Source organism: Drosophila virilis, unplaced genomic scaffold (genome assembly GCF_030788295.1).
Source record: "Drosophila virilis strain 15010-1051.87 unplaced genomic scaffold, Dvir_AGI_RSII-ME tig00000195, whole genome shotgun sequence".
NCBI lineage: Eukaryota > Metazoa > Arthropoda > Insecta > Diptera > Drosophilidae > Drosophila > Drosophila virilis.
Window position 1 is genome coordinate 47,195 of NW_027212801.1, and position 6,000 is coordinate 53,194.

General features: G+C 39.0%; 1 pseudogene; it reads left to right on the plus strand.

The window, feature by feature from the left end:
• Positions 1–4,034: 4,034 nt before the first annotated feature.
• On the plus strand, positions 4,035–4,925 carry LOC6634991 (myb-like protein AA; annotated as a pseudogene).
• The last annotated feature ends 1,075 nt before the right edge of the window (positions 4,926–6,000 follow it).

Consider the following 6,000-nt stretch of genomic DNA (forward strand, 5'->3'; position numbering starts at 1 on the left):
TCTGCAAAAACAGTCGTGTCGTATTTAGGTTTTGTTTGTCTTTAGTTTCATTAATCAAATTATTTAAATCAATTTCATTGCAACTATTCCCAATATCGCGAACTCGCTCGCTTTAATCAAACCTCGAAGTCTTTCAAAAGTATCGCATTTTAAAGTGTCATTTGGTTTTTCGTATTTATATTTATACATTTTGAATTTTCAGAAGCTTAAAGCTTGGAATTTAGATTGTCTTAAAATCAGATCAATTATATTTCTATATTGCCCAAAAATCGATAAATATCGATATCTAGGATAGATGCTTTGGTCGTCTCCCAACGTGAATGGAGAAATACACACCAAGCTTTTTTACAGGTAATTAAGCCAGATCTATACCTATTCTTTTCTAGGAAAATCTATATTTTTCGATATGCAAATCTTTTTCTTAGCACATCTGTAATATATAACTTTTTAGCTACCATTCATTTATCTTTCGGTGTATTACCCAGCTGACTACAGGGTATTCGGCCGTCAATCAGCCGTAAGACTTACCTGTTTTCTTTTGAACAACCTTGAGACAATATCTTCAGTCGGCGCAGACTCACACTCTCCGCACGCAAATGCCTGCGTCATCATGGGGCTTAGCGCCAGGCAATACAGACGCAGACACAGACACGCTGCCCAACTCGCCGGAAGTCATATGTGAATTAGCATATCCATTGTTATGGGGCCAATAGACAATTTCGCCGAAGATCTCGATGCTGGGCAACAATAATTAAACATAACTTGCACAAATCGCAGCAAAAAATACTTAGTTGTCATTAGTGACGCGCCAAATTGCGCAGATTTTGGCCGTTTTATAAATCGCTTTTGATGGTCATCAGGGGCCTGACCCAGTTGGGCCCAAACCGAGCCCCAGTTCAATTTGCAGCTCTTGCCAATTTAATTGGACTATGCGCCGTTAAGGCCCGCATTGCATAATGCCCTCTATGTGATATGGGCATTATTTGTATTATTTTATTTTTTTTTATTTTTTTCGAGCGTTATTTATGTAATTTTCTTTTTCGACAAACGAAAGAAATCAGCATTAGGGCGCGATTCACTTGACTGAAATAATCTATCTGAGGCACACTCATATTTGATTTCGAGCCAACAATTTACCTAAATTAAAGTCTATTATATTACTTCACATTTATTCAACTAGTTAGATTAAATTATGTGTGCACAGGAAAATGTTAATTATATTTGATTTTTGATATTGGAACTTAATAAGATTGCAGATTAACACTTTGAATTTGTATTTGGCATGGCTTTAATAACTGTTATTAATAAATTTGTGCTTTTGATATGTGAACAGGAAAATAATAATCATTCTTCATTATTTGATATTCGCATTTAAAGATTAACACTTCGTATATTTAGTTGGTATTGCTTTAATAACAGTTATTAATTTAAATTTATTTTACTTTATTTTATTTTATTTTATTTAAATTTGTTATTTTTTTAAAATTTTCTTTTCAAAATCAATCAATGTCCGTCACTGGCTCTGGAAATTTGGGTCATAATTTGATTGTGTGCAAAGATGAGCAGCCGAAATGATGACGATGATATTTTGACGTATGTGCGCAGATTAATCAAATATCCCAAATGCTGCGGGGCTTCCTCCAGTCGTGCATCTGTCGTAAGTTATATTATTTTATATATTATTTTCTTGTCTTATAAATACACCTGAAGCCAACCAAGGCTGGTTATATAAGCCCAGTGTGGTAGGCGTTCTTTTGTTTAATGTACTCACACAACGGTAAATGCTCGATGCTGCTTTGTCTTAAGTGTTGTGCAACACTGTTAGCCGCTTATTAGCGTTTTATTGTTGCATAAATCGAAAATTTCTTTACACCCGCCGAGTGCTTTAAGTGCTTTTATATATGTTGTATTTTATTTTCACAGCTCGAACTTCAATCAATTTCACTTTTGTGACGATCGCGTGCATAGAAAATTAGCATGGTCAAGGCTGTTGGCGCTAATGTTCGACAATTACCAACACTATAAACAGAAAGGTGCATATATATAAAAATCAAATTAAATAATTAAAATATTATGCATCAAATTTATATATATATGTATATTTATAAAAAATGATAAAAACGAAAACCTGGCGAAAAGTGATGATAAAAATAATGAGCTATTAAATGCCTTTATTTAGTTTTCGGCAAACTTGCAGTGTTGCATAACGAGCTTTAAATTTTGAAAAATTCAAATATTATTCAAAACGGTTTTACTCTTCAAATTGCAGCATTTCATTCAATTTGTGGGCAACTTTCAATTGATAAATTAGTCGTAATATGCAAAGCTTTAAGTTTTTAAATGTCAACTTTTGGTTTTGATATCGAATAACGGTTGTGGACCAAGCTTTTACGCAAGCCAAAAGCTTTGCAAGCCATGCAGCGTGTGGAATACATATTAACTACTTTATTGTAAATTATTAATATATTGAATTTGTATATGCCAAGTCTTGAATAACAAGAATTTATTCTTAAAAAAATTATTTTCATTTGTCAGGCATTTTTTAAAACTCAAATAATTAAATAAAAGATAAACTGTCAACTTAAGTCTTGAAAAACAAACAAGCTCAAGAACTTAAAGAAAAATATTTTCATTTTGTAACCTTTTTAATGTTTATATTAACTAAAAGATTCGCTGTCAATTCGTTAAATTAATAAAATACCTAGGAAATATTTACATAAAGTAATAAAAAAAACTTCATATTATTTTAAGATTTTGCTTATGCTTGTCGTGTTATTGAAAAATGCTCAAATATATGATTTATATATATTTATTATGCTTATGATTATAGAAAAACAAAAACATATTGCTTTTAGATTTTGTTTTGGTCAATTATATTATTTATTATTTTAATATTTAGCTGTTAGTCAAATAATTTCTCTCAAGACTTGAGCTTGTGCGAGCTGTGGCACGTTTCATTGAGCAACAGCCTCCAGTTGCGGCTTAGCCCCGACCTCAGACACTTGGCTTAGGAACCCGTTAATGAAGAAGCGTTGAGGGAGCATCGCATGTTCATTAGCCCGGCTAAGCTGCGGTTGTTCGACTGTCCGGAGCTGTCCGGCTGGCCAAGTAAACGGCTCATTACATCGACCACAAATGGAGCTGGAGCTGGAGCTGTAGCTGAAGCTGGAGCTGGGCGTCACGTTTTGGGCCAACAATTGCCGCCGTCTCGTCTCTATTGACAAAGGGCTTTTGTCGAAATAATCAAAAGTAAATTAATCTTCAGCTGGTGGGAGATATGTATGTTCAGCTGAATGGTGGGCACCCAATGATAAATGGGCAACATTGCAGCTCACATGCAAAATTTTCAAGCTCGACGGGTCATTAATTAACCCAGGCAAAGTACATGAGCTGGCGGTGTCTGCTAAAGGGGTGTTGGGTCGGAGAGGGGCAGGGGAAAAAGGGAGTTGGGCCCAAGCAATTTCTCAGTTGTAAGTTGTACTAAAATTGATTAGGTGTTTATGCAATTCTGGCTTTTAATAGCATTTAATCGATGCGTGGCCCAAAGGCTGCGCAGCCGACCGCATAATGGGCAGCTGGGGGTGCCGAAACTTGGACAATTAAGAGAAGAAGAAGAAGAAGAAGACAAAAGAAGAAGCAGCAGATGAAACCAAAAGCCAAAGCTTGCAGGGGGAATCACGCTAATTGGCCATGTCTTTCGGGCAACTACAAGCAAGTCGCCGCATTTAATGAGAGTCGCGTTTTTTTTTTTTTGTGTGTGTTGATTTTGAAAAGCAAAGACGAAGGCGAAGGCGATTTGATGGACAACTGCGTCTAGCCAAATGTTTGGGACCAAAAACAATGAACATGCAACAAAAAAAAATGAGGCAAAAAGATGGAAAAAAAAAACTGAAGCTGAACTTCACTTATTAAGTTGTCGATGGGGGCAGAGTATAAAAGTCAGCCGAAGATCTGAAAAGTCAAACAGTTCGCAGCGAACAGCCAAGTCTAGCAAAAGCCCAGCCCCAGCCCTCAGACTCAGCTCAGCCAGTAGAGAAATGCGTGGATTCATTGTAAGAGCGCGGAACGGGTCGCAGGATTAATAACCGACTAACAAATACTCTTTCAGGTCTTGTGTTTAAGCGCCGTGGCTTTGGCCGCACCGCAGGGCTACAATTATAATCCTGGCCCATCCGCTGTGGCCTCAGGCCTGAGCACCGCCAGCGGCAGCGGCGCCAGCTTCTTCCAGGCTGCTCAGGTGCAGCAGCACTATCAGCAGCCCCAGCAGCAGCAGCAGCAGGCCTTCTTCCAGCAACAGCCCGTGGTGCATCATCAGCAGCAGCAGCAGCAGCACGTGGAGCAGCAGCAGCATCAGCAGCCCATCGTCTCCAAGCGTTTCTTTATCCACTCGGCGCCCGAGGATGTGGATGAGGAGTACAAGGAGCGTCATATTACTGTGGGCGTGCCCAAGCGCAACTACAATGTAGTGTTCATCAAGTCGCCGCAGCGCTCCAACAAGAAGACCTCCATCAAGATTAGCCCCGCCGTCAACGAGGACAAGACCGTCATCTATGTGCTCAGCAAGAAGACGGACGCCTCCGATGTGCAGGCCGAGGTTGTTGAGCAGGCCAGCTCCACCAGCAAGCCGGAGGTGTTCTTCATCAAGTACAAGACCAACGAGGAGGCCGCCCAATGCCCAGCAACAGATCCAATCCCAGTACGATGCGCTCGGCGGCAGCAGCCAGCTCACCGATGAGGGCGTGGCACCTGTCACCTCTGTCATTGGCGCCCTGGGCGGCGGAGATGCTGCTGGTGTCGCTGTCGGCGGCACAGGCATTGGCGGCGGCGCCTCCTCCCACTCCTCCGGCGTCGGCCAGGTGATCTCGCATCAGACAAGCAATGCCTATCTGCCACCCAGTTTCTAAGCGGTTGAGCTGCAGCTTCAATCCTTCAAATAATTGTTGTTAATAAATTTGAATTGTTGTTAAAAAAAAATAAGCGTTTGCTTTCTCTAAACAAATATTTAATATGCTTAATCAATTTTTCAGCTCAGCTTTTAATTTTTAATTACTGAGCTTGTCGAGATTAGCCGCTTCTTCAAAAATCAAATCAATTAAGTCTTCAAGCCTTTTGAGGTCAGGGACAGACCCGAGACGGAGTCTCGAGCAAAAAATAACTCTAGTGAATGTCGGACAACAATCACAGAAGCCAACTTTCTTAGTCAGCAAAAAAATGTAAGTGAAGATAAAGTAAGACAGCCCCAACGAACTTCAAATACCCTTTCCACGAGTTGCGAAAAAGCTGATCTTCAATTTGAGAAACTTATGAATTGTGTACTATTTTTTTATTTATATTTATTTATTATTTTTATATTATATACTATACCATTTATACTATACGATTTTATACCATGACGCTGAGAATAAGATGAAGGAGTCCCTAAATCTTAGATGGATTGTCGGGATACATGTTTATTTGGTTTGCGAATTTGAATCATACTTCCATTTGCCATAAGCCCGTGCTTGTCCAACTAGTTTTCCATATAGTACCATTCCCGCACCTGGTTAAACAAATGTTTTACAAATTTAACATTACTTTGAAAATTGCTGGCGAATTTGAACCAGCGACTTGCTGCTTGCTAGTCCGACAATTTACAAGCTATTTCTTCTGTGGTTCGGTTTGTGGCTTGAACAAACTTTCTGCCTTAAGGTTCGGTTCGTGAACCTATTTTTTAAAGCCAGGCTTCGGGCTTATACCTGGATTTCTACAACTGTCGATAGGGTCTACACATCGGTTCTTGGATAAAATAAATAGGAAATCTGCAATTGAGTCAGACTCGAATCGGTTCGTCTTTTTTACTGGCACATTTTAAAGCGTTTGAGCTAGCTAAAAGACCCGCTGTAAGTGCATAGCACCCAAAAAAAAAAAAAACCAACTGTAATTGCAAAGTAAAGAAAAATATTAATTTTTTTTGCGCGTTATTTTTGTGTATATTACGACAGTTGCGAGTACATTGATTAG